This window comes from Hyposmocoma kahamanoa, unplaced genomic scaffold (genome assembly GCF_003589595.1).
Source record: "Hyposmocoma kahamanoa isolate Upper Pololo Valley unplaced genomic scaffold, ASM358959v1 192, whole genome shotgun sequence".
NCBI lineage: Eukaryota > Metazoa > Arthropoda > Insecta > Lepidoptera > Cosmopterigidae > Hyposmocoma > Hyposmocoma kahamanoa.
Genome location: NW_020653719.1, coordinates 2,375,636 through 2,387,375, shown reverse-complemented (window position 1 = coordinate 2,387,375; position 11,740 = coordinate 2,375,636). Strand labels below are relative to the sequence as shown.

Here is an 11,740-nt window from a genome sequence, read left to right as displayed (position 1 = left end):
TATTATAAAATTAACTTTAATTACACTCATGAACATAATTATTTTAGAGGAAAAGCAAAAAAGGTTGAATTACGATAACAATGTTGATATTAATCACTGGCCACATATACCAGAACATCTAATTTGAAAAAAGAATTACTTAACTTGTGTTTTGATTTTGATTAAATTATTTTTTTATGAATAGTTTTGGCTTGGATACAAGTCATTTGAGCCATGTCGTCGTTTAATTATCGGGATCCTCAGTAATATTTTCCATTGTAGTTCTAATTCTAATACTTATGTTTTCACTTTCTCTTAAATAACTAGTTTACTTAGTTGGGTTTTTTAAATAGTCTTTAAAACGGCGGAAGTCGATATTTACGTTTTACCTTTCACTTAAATCACATTATCTTCTATCACTTTGAATAAAAACTTTGAATTCGTAATTAGTGGAATTTTCAGGATAAAGTTTTTTGTAATTTGGTTTAAAATGAGGAATATAGTTCTAAATTTATTCATCACTATTTCTTTCTTCGTTTTGTCTTCTTATTATACTTACTTAAAATAAAAAAAAATTTGTAAAAACTGTACTCGTAACTTTAAAAACCCGGCATTATCAATCCCGATAAAATTATTTATTTTGTAAAAAACATGGCTTCAATCTATAGACAAGAACATTCACAGAAACTATATGTTCCAACTAAATTACTATCAATAGTAACAATTAACTATTATTTTATTTTAATGTAAGTACTTAATACTTTATTACGACTTTTAAAATTAAGGCTTTTAAAAAGTTGTTTGCTTCATCTGGGAATCGAGCCGACTAAATGTAAAAACACCTCCTGTATATTATAACTTAATGATGCCGATCGGAAGGGTCCATTCTAAAGATTAATTCCTAAACATAGTAGGTACTGTAGTATAGGATCTATTCTGTGAGTAGAAATACTGGCTGAATGAATATAGGTTTGGATTTAGAATGTATTTAAAAAAATAATAGAAAAAAGATAAGAAGATCTTGGCAATTCGAAACTAGATTCCAAATTGAATACATGTTGCAATTATATTTATTGAGTTTTCTTATAAAAGTACCTCTACGCAATGCAATCTGAGTTACGGCTTCTATAGTACCATAAAATGTTATATTTCAGCTTAGGAAAATGAATTATATATGCATTTTACTGTCAATATTCGTACTTCAAGATGAGGCTCTGGCTAATAACGGTCAGAGAACAGCTAAGTTTGTACTAAATATAAATTAAATAACATTTAGTATAAAGTTGTACTATGTATACATTAAATGATATTTAATATAAAGTAAACATGAAGTAACTAATCTATACACTTGAGTGGATAAGTAAACTGACAGCCGAAACACGAAAATTGCCTAGAGATGTTATCAAAATAGTTGTACTACACCACATGGCACTATAAGACATTAAATTTTAATTGACAAAAGTACTAAAATGAAGCGTGTTATTTTGCTTTCTCTATCGTGTATACTCTCTCTCTCTCTCTCTCTCTCTCTCTTGCTCCTTTAACGACCATCATCGTTTCCCGAAATGTCAGTAAATTAAGGTTCATTGACATTGAGTAGCAATCTTTTTCATAATTTTGTCCAGGAATCCCGCTTTGTGGAACCAGTAAGGCCTGTTCGGCGCATCAATGTCTACACTTCGCTTGGTGCGCAGGGTTGTCACATTATTATTTTAACTTTACCTACAGGTTGTAAATGTAATTTGAAAAAATTAAGGAGTTCATCACAGTATTCTCGTGATGTAAAGAAACAACCTTTGTTAAATGCAGTACCTAGGTATTGATATTTTAATACCAGCAGTAGTGACTCGATTATGGTAGTACGATCATGAATTGCTGAACAATCTATTTATTTATTTATTTACTTAAAAAATACAGTACTTTATTTTTTTAATGTTATATTTGTATTCTGCTCACAGTACGACTTTGATCATCTTATTGCCTTTTAACTGGTGGACTAGTCGTATCGCGAGTGTCCACGTCACGGCCAATAACGGGTAACGCACTGCCTGAAAAAACTTTGTTTTCATATATTGTGGTATGAATGGTAACATTATATGAAACTGTCTATGAAAATTCGGTAATAAATGTACTTGGCTCTACAAACAAAACTAAGTCTCAAAATCGTAATCTAAACGGTCCATCTGAAAAATCCTTTATCAATTTTTTAAAAAAACAAGCAACATTGACGTCAGAACTCGAGTATCCATTACTGTATTTTCTTTATCGCTCTTCTCATTGGAACTCATTTTCGCGACGAAAATACAAAAAAAGACGAAAAAACAGAATAGAGTACCATAGTGCTTTAGTTTATTTTACCGCCTTTTCTTTTTTTTTTAAGCAGCAGACAGTAATGGATTTTTACTTTGCAGGACTTGATGTTGGGCGAGAACACAATTTAGTGACGGTGTCGTAGGGAAGAGTGGAAAAACAAAATCCATGTGGCCAGTCCCTACCAGGGGGACAGCTGGTAGGGACTAGTGGAATATGCCGTTTAGAGACCGTTTAGAGATAAAAACTGTGGGTCCTACAATAACAAACTTTCTGTGAAATGCATTAATTATTAAGTCGATAATTGTCGTTGTTGTGTAAGTGTATGACTTGTTCAGTAGTTCATTTTCTACACTCGTATGTAAACAAGATTAAATCAGAAAATATTTGACTAACAATTGCAAACACTGAGTATTAGAAAATATATACGTATATTACGTACGCAAGTTAAACTGTCAAATCTGAGAAACATGCGGTTTGAAAAAGCAGTAGAAAGAAGGGTGTGCGGTGTGATGACAAAATTCGATTTCAAGATTTTAAATATTCATTAGCCAACCTAGCGATCAATATCGAGTCGTATGAAATTCCCAAAGTCTTATTTACATTTTTGCGCTACAGACGATCACGCTCATATATACATAGAACACGTGAACATTATACATGGGGCCTAGTTAGGCCAATAGTAGTACTTGATTATTCGCCAAGGTTATACTTATCATAATATTTCGCGATAGCGGCGTGAGGTAACGATAACGGCCGCTATACGAACTCGTTACACGAGTAACGACGTTATCAACCAAGATAACGCCTTTTATCCTTGTATCTTGACGCTTGATTTATAATCCCTTTATCAGATAAACTACTAAATTCCGCAATTATTGTCGTAAAGCGGTACGAAAATAATATAATTAAAATATTATGGAAGAATTTTCAAACAGTTTGTTTTATTAAAATATTGGGAAGAAACTCGAACGAATTATAATTCGCGTTTAAGGTGTCTACAGATTTGATCGATTTTTTAACGATCCACATTTTAGTCGTTTTGTTTGATCACATACAAACAAAACGACTAAATTTATAAACAACAATCAATCGACGTCGTAGTTTTTGTACATCGTTAAAAAATTGAGCAAACCTCTCTCAAATGCCTTCAGGTGACCTGTGGCTTTTTGGTTACTAATAAGACCATTTGTATACCGTTGGTAGGTCAATGATTTGTATCGAGTTCTTAGGTTTTAGGAACTCAATAATGCTCACATTAAGAAATAGATAAGGTGGCTACTTAAGGTGGGCACTTTCCGGACGAAATCTTTCACAATGAGCTCTACTGCTATTAAAATTGTAAATGTACAAATTAATTAATACTTAGGAATAGTATAGGTACTATGTTGCTTAACGACCTTGGTGGCTACCCAGTTTGCGCTGAGGGGTACTGGATGAGCAAGTCCTGGGTTCAATTCTAGGCACGACCAATTTGGAAAACAAGTTTTTTATTTTGATTCTAGTCTGAGTGTCATGGGTAGTATCCTAGATTGAATTCCGTTGCTCTGGTACTCATGGCACAGGGAATTCCTAGGTTGACACCAGTAGGGCTAGCATGATAAGCCGCGACTTGTGCGTGAACGACATAGAGCGTTTAGACTGCTATTCTCGCATAGAGATCTCTCGCTTTATGTCGCTCTCACGTATGTCGCGCCCATTTGTTCGCCCTACAGGTAATTAGTGTGGTTGTCTGGCACATGAATTACCTACTCGTACGTACCTATTTATATTCTTTCTCGGCCTGGAATTAACAGCTTTTCTTGGTAAAAAATGTAATTTAAACTATAAGGAAAGTACCTGTTAGTGTTATCCATGTGTTATCAGTCAATACCTGTGTACGTTCCAAAACGACGTTATATCGGGACCTCTTTAATAGCAAACAATATAATTAATTGCCTGTTGTTAGGTAGACATGATAAGATTTCTAAGTGTGCACATCCTTTTCACATTAAATAAACGTCCATGTAGTTGGTTATTGAGTTTGTAAGAACGGTAAGTAGTCGTATAGTCATACGAAAAAAAAGTCAAATATTTTTTTTTTGTATTGCATACAAACCAGGCACAATTTGATGCTCCGCTGGACGGCAAATAGGTAGGGCATTGGTACATACTTAAGCGGGTTTTGTATTAAAAAGGTATGAACTGATATACATATTCACTCGTCTTTTAAAAAATGCAGTGTGGGATTTACGTCCTTTTTTGAACCGATTTGCGTAACTACTTTAAAACTGCAAAATTAATTGCATTACGACAATGTTGGTTTCTTATCAATTGACATTTTCAAGATAAGTTTTTTTAGTAAATAAAAACGGAGATATAATAATGAATTTGGTAAATGTGTAAACAGTTAAATATACTTACCAATAGACATGTTTAGTAAGAGGCATTATTACATAGATAGATTGGATTGTACCTATAGACTAGATTATATATTTTTATAGAGGAGACGTAGTGGGTGTTCCAAAGATTTGCACGAAGTGTCATGCTTCCTCATTTATATGGCGTACGGCTATGGAGTGGAATTCCATACCAGTAGACTTATTCCGTGAACGCTATAGCTTGGACCTATTCAAGGTGAAAGAAAATAGGCATTATTTAGTTGTGCATGCTTCATCGTCGACTTTCCATAATGTGAGGTCAAATGCTCACTTATATTTTATAACAAAAAAGGAAAGCAAAAGTTGCTGGCATTCAGTACATTGACTGGCTGTTATTGATGTCGATTTTACAAAATCACAAATACATTTAAGAGTCGGTACAATCTCAAATGGCTTTGGTTGATTCCGTATGGCAGTGAAAGTGTTAAATCAATCACTTTGAAAAAAAAATATGTAGTAAAATTGAGAATATGACACTGATAGTGTGCGGTGTGAAAACACGATTCCTAAATATTTTCAGGCAAAAATACACAAACATAACTTGAAATTTTACGAGAAAACCGCTGTATTCAGTAGGTACTTTACATATACCAAAGTTTTTTTTATAAGTAGCAACTAAAGTAAATAGGACACGTATAGTATACGATATACATTTTTCAAACGGCTTTAATTTCGTTTGTAAAAAAATAATATCTGAAATAAAGCCAGTGAGTGTCACTGCCGCTCGACGCGCGCAATATAACCTCTTTAGTACGGGAAATATTTAAATTCGAGCTAAGGTAGTATCGACTCTTAAAAATCATTAACAGCAATCGCTATTATGCCAGATTAATGTTAAAAATAACTTGATGGTGAGAACTTAAACATAGGAAATTCGAGAAATGTGAGATACGGAAAACCAAGGAAGTATATCCAAGCAAAAATGTACAGGAGAGTATAATTAGGCGTGCTCTGCACCAATAAAGCATTTTCAATAAATAATAAATGAATATAAAAAAATAATAAATATTTTAATTTCCTTTATTAAGACGCGACTCTTAACAGGTTCCATTATATGAACATATTTATCAACTGACAGATTTGTGGAATATCGGTGCAACCGCAATGATTCACATAATATATAGGAAAACAATGAAAACAATGGAGTACGTGAGTCATGCGTCATCTAGAGGTGATTTTTCAAATCATACTCACAAGAACCGTAAATAGGCACTTGCAAAATCTATATATATACTAAATCTATGCTTGCACCTATATGGTTTTCGTCAAGACTAGGAAATTAAAAGTAAATAGTAATTTTAAGTGACGAATTCTGAAACCCCCTACTCAATTCGTAAGTGGCCACCGTAAAGAAATAACGATTGTAAGTATTTTTTAGTAAGTCTTTCTTATGTATTTTTCCTGCGAAAATGTCAGAAAATTAAATCACTGAAGAAAAATTTAAATGTAAGATCTGGTAGTATGGCTAATGACGGTTAATTACACGCTTTGTCTTGTTTGCGCACTGCCTCCGATCCGTAAACGTTCCGAATCCGAAACAGATTTTGGATGTCGCATGTGCACTAAGTCCGAGTTGAATCCGGGTAAATACGAATATCGCTTTTACTATATATTTTTACTAGATATTTCATTTATAGTTATCACTGAATGGTGTGTACATTTTTAACTCCCTACATCCGTCCGCGCAGGACCGTCCCGCCGCGTTCGGACTCGGATCGGACGCAGTGAGCAAACGCTCTTATCCAGTCCCGAAGAACGAAAAAAATTGCTATCATTTCTTTTTTTGGCTTTGTTTAAACAATATATGGTAGGTCAATGAATATACGCGAAGATTTAAAAGGTGGTAAAAGGCCTCTGACATAGTACTGGTAGATAAGACGAAGCCAATTTAAAAGTTAATTAATGTAAATTTAGCTAGGGAACCATAAAAATGGCGCACCGCCGTAATGTGTGATTAATTATGTTATAAATAATAATATTCGTATATGTATATAGGATATGCCATATGAAGATCGGTAAAACGACAACGATAAACGGTTTATTACATTGTAATAATAGCTATTAAATTAATATCTCAATTTATAGTTGTAATCAGTGTCGATAAAATAATTGAAACGTGACAATTGTTCATTTGAAAATTCAAATTTTAATGCCTACATAATTTTATCATATTTTGGTATGATAAGCTCAAGGTTTAAATCACTAATAAAAATATTGATTGGTATGGTCACTATTGATGTGTCTATAAACCGGAAACTTGTAACAAAAAACCAAAATGAAGCTTTAAAAAAAACAAGCTTTTTTATATTCTTACTCTAGCTATATTCCGGTCTGAGCTTTCCTAAAAGGCAGCATTTCAAAATGTTCCGTTTTTGGTTATATGTTTATAAATACTTAATCATAATTTATAATTAATTTCGATCGAGTACTGGTATACACATAATTTATTCAGGAACCTTACGTTTCTTTAAAATTTTGTAATATTATTAGTTGTATTAAAGATTTTCCTCTCAGCGGATTCTATCGAAATTCACCGGCCAAAGTCTGAGTAAAAAACGCGTGCCTTCCTTAATCATCGATTGTATCGATGGAGCAATAATATTATAAAGAAGAAGACTAAAAAAGAAAACTATACTACTAATAAATATAATTCATAAACTACAAATTTTACGTTTAATTCTTTGGTTTATACTTTGCTACTTAGATAACGTTTAGCACCATCTATTGTCGAATAGATAAACTATATCATTTCATTAGTTCTCAATGCGCTATTCGTTACTAGATGGCGTTATTAACCAAATTCGATTCCTATTGGCGTTTGACATTTAGAAATACCAATCCGCTACTGGTTAATGTGATATAATTTTTTAATAAACTTATGAATAAAAATACAAAATAATTGTAAAAAAGTTTGATGTTATTTCGCAATAATATCTATTTTATTATTGCGCATGACCATTTCTTCGAAGGTCAATGCGCATAGTCAAAACATTGCGCATTTCGCTCGCCTAACCTCATCCGAGTCGATCGACCTGCGAGTCCTGACTGCGACGAAGCTCTGTCAGTGCGAAAGCCTTTTCCTCATTGTGCTGTATTTGTGCCTATAGTGGTGTGCTAAGTGTCTTCGAGCACTTCAATTTGTTTAGGTGCTAGTTAAAACAATATTTCAGGTAAGAGATATTTTATTTGTTATTGTCAACAATTTCTCACTGAAGTGGTTTAAAAACCTCATTTGTCACGTCGAGTACTTTCTTCATTATCTTATTAAGATATATGGTGTATTTTTATTCAAAGTAAGTAAGTGTGTAAGTATAGCGGAACAACTTTCTTTGTTGATTCATCATCGTTCGTGATGTCATACGTGGTGATGCCAACTGGGTAGATTTACATATTTTATTCTCTTTCGACTGTGCAAGATAGGGTCATATAGCTTTCTGTTACATATAGTTTTCTTATAGGTTGTTCTTCTGGGTAAAACTCCCATAGGTACTCAATTCTCTAGTTAAAAGAGTAGGTGCTTAGTGTCCTAAATTTAGTTGTGTGATTTTCCCATGATAAATACAACTAATCTGATAAGGGCCACTCAGATACTTATCCATTTGTTACATTATTTTGATTATGCTCTAAAATATGCAATGTTTTAGAATATAATAATGTAATAGAGATTTATTTATATAATAATGTGACCAATTGGTCCTTGTCTCAAACTAGAGAATTTTCAGTGTTATGAGCACCGGAGTTACAGAATGCATTTGGAGGCACTACCCAGGATATTCAAACCAGAACAAATTTGTAAAGTTCTTTTCTTATATTTTTCCTATCGAACGCAGCCTGGCCCTTAATGTAAATTGTACTTACTGTTCTATGTAATATAAATTTTATTACAAACGGTCAAACAGTTATCATGCTGGATAGCCACACAGAGGTCCCGGGTTCAATTCCCGGGCTGGGAGAAACATTTGTTTGGCGTCCGTTTATATCTCCCATGTGGTTAGTGTAATTTGTCTATGTGTGTGTCCATTGGCACTCGTGATACAGGGTCTTCCTAGTGTCTGAAAAGAAAAATGGTAATAAAATTCGTAATGTTTGAAACAGTAACTATATGATATGTTTTTGTGGCACATTGTAAATAGTTACCTCAATATCCAGTTTTTATTGGAGATAAAAGTTAAGTGGACCTTCTCCAATGTGTAGATTTCATCAATGCTACTAGAGTAAATATTAATAATAATATATAATTATATTTTTTTTATTTGCTGTAATAATAATACAACATGCATAGTGTACAGTAAGTAAGTATCAAAGAATCAGTACATATAACTGCTGGTTCTTAAAAAAACCTGTACTATAAGCACCAGCAAACCTTCCATTGGCATAAATTAATATCAACTACACATGGGTTGGAAAAGTGCTAAGTAGTGCAAGCTCTGTCCTAGGAACCCATCTTAATTCCTCCAAATATAGATCTAAAATGCAGTTAAAGGCATCATTGCATGTAAATTAGCTGTCCTTAAAGCTACATATTTACCTTAAAACTAAAATATTGTAGGCTTAGTGCAAGAAGTCATTAATTGCCATATAAATTGAATGGTAATAATGACTTCTTGCAATAAGCTGATGATATTTTTTAAGAGAAGGCCTATACCTAGCACTTTCAAAATGGCCACTGTAATGATATAACAATTTCAAAAATATTGATGAAACATAACTTTCTAAAATCTGGCAGTATGGCTAATTAGACGAAAAATTTTGCTACTGAAGGATGATTGTTAAATTCGCAGCTTACGGTATTTAACTACTCATCATCTCATCACTGATAACAGGGTAGTACTGCCACTTTACCTATTTCTGCAACCAAGCCATTATGTCAGCGTTACTGCGTTCCGGTTTTGAAGGGTAAGGGTGCTGATGAAATTACAGGCACATTCGAATTGTCAACTTATGTCACAGTGTGATACAGGTGGGCGCTGTAGCAATTCCCCTCAGATCTTTGCGATTTAAAGAGTGGCACCAAACTGCTATGGACAGGCGTGTCGCTCACCACCAGGCGAACGACTTGTTTGTCTCGTCAGTTGGTAGCATAAAAAAATCCCAAAACGTTCAAAAATTTAATTTGTAACAAATAGAAAAGTAAAGATAAGTTACAGATTATGAGAAATATGAAAATTAGTGGGCGTTATGTACGGCGAATGTTTACACCGTTCGACAATCAGGGACGACTCAAGAGTTGGTAAGTTTTTGGAATTGCCTAGGACAATTTGGATGAAATTTGTAATTGGGCATACTTGATGAACTGGGCAATCGAAACATAGAGTAGTCAGAATGATTCGGGGTCCGAACAGGTGTTAATGCAATGGATAAGTAAGGAGGCCACTGAAGAAATTCAAAGTGGAAAAGTCGCCGCGCAGGACCGTGGCAACCATTTTCTGGGCTTGTCATGGAATTTTATTAATTGAAGAACCTAGAGGAACGACATTGAATCACCAAGACTACGCAAATTTGTTGCTGAGTCACGTGAGGCAGGCGAAGAGAATTTGTCACAGCACGTATTGCTAGGCCAATAGCCCTTAAAAGGCTATTTGGGCATTTTCAGATTAATTGACCATCAACCCTAGAGTACCGACCAGGCGCTTAGTTACATTCCATTTTTTCCCTTTTTCCCTTTTTCGTAGTTGAAAAAGGAGTCACAATGCCGAAGAGTTCCGATGACATTGGAGTCAAATCAAACAATATTCTTTTCAGTGGTTATGGGTTATTAATAATGGGTTTGTACACATGATGTGAAAAATGTATCTCACTCGTGGCTATGTATTGAAAAGTAAAAACATAAAATTAAGTACCTCGGGTTGCGAATTTATCAGCCGGCTCTTGAAGTTTATAATGTTTTACTATCCTATAACACATTCTGTGTGTCTTTGTGCCAAGGCACAGAGTGCCAGTGTATTTAACATCCCTGAAGTTATGCCAACTCTGGTGTAATGCTGTCAGAAACTGAAAAGTATTAAACTCAATAGCGGAACACAAAGCGGCTCTTGACAATAATCCCTTTGGCTGACAATAATATTGTATCGGCGATAAAACATTCGGCAGAATGCCTGTCATTCGCTCTTATTTAAGCTTTGTTATGTTATTTGCAAAGAGTACAAACATTTCAAAACATCTTAGAAAAGTTGAATGCTATGATTGGCAGTGAAAGAAAATCGTGTCCGCGGAAATCAGAATTTTCTCAAATGTTCCCGATTTCGAAACGTTCCTAAGATTTTTTTGGCATCGCCTTGTGATTCAGGAAGCCATTTTGTATGACGTTGATTTCAATTACAATTCGGACAGCGGGATCTAAAAGTATGATCCCTATAAAAATACCTTGTATCAGTTATTTATTCAAAACAAGAGTAATTATAATAATCATACTATTTACACAAATTCAACATCCATTGCATGAACCACTATTGTTGCCCTAAAAATATAAGTTTGTTGTTATTTTTACATAATCTTCTATTTAATAATCCGACGCTTATACAACGGATGTGGAACAAAGTCTTGATCACAAATTTGCCAACTGTATTGTTCGCTTTCCTTCTCGTATGCGTAAAGCGAACATGCGATTATGTAAATATAATTCTCCAGTCGTCGAAACCTTGAGATGGGCCCTAAATTGTGTATAACTGTGGAATCTAGTATTGCTTTCGCTGTCCTTGTCAAAGGTTTTTGTCTTGACCTTGATTAGACAGGACTAGAATTATTCGACGCAATGGCGGGTGGCGCGTCAAACACCGTATAATTAACCCCTATTGCGTTCAAAGCACATCATGAACGTCATTCGTGAGCGACAAGAGTGACGTCATTATCTTATCGTGTGATTCATGTTCGTTCATAAAATTCTCATTTCGCAAAACTTATTAATTACATGCGAAAGTACTTTGTTATCGTTGGCACTTAAACATAAAGATCATCTGAATAATTTTACAGGTCATCATGAGGCTATTTATTCTGTACGTCATGATGTTCGAAGATTATTATTTCAAAAAAGT

The 11,740-nt window shown here is 34.0% G+C and overlaps 1 protein-coding gene across 2 annotated transcripts in view; it reads left to right on the top strand.

Moving 5' to 3' along the window:
- The first annotated feature begins 7,696 nt into the window (after window positions 1-7,696).
- LOC113226716 (synaptosomal-associated protein 25-like) overlaps window positions 7,697-11,740 on the top strand; it is a 37,852-nt gene continuing 33,808 nt past the window's right edge. Inside the window, exon 1 of one of the 2 annotated variants that reach the window (XM_026459445.1) lies at window positions 7,697-7,879. The gene's annotated coding sequence lies outside the window, so the exon portion shown is untranslated. The remainder of the gene's footprint in view (window positions 7,880-11,740) is intronic. The other variant, XM_026459444.1, reaches the window with a different exon arrangement.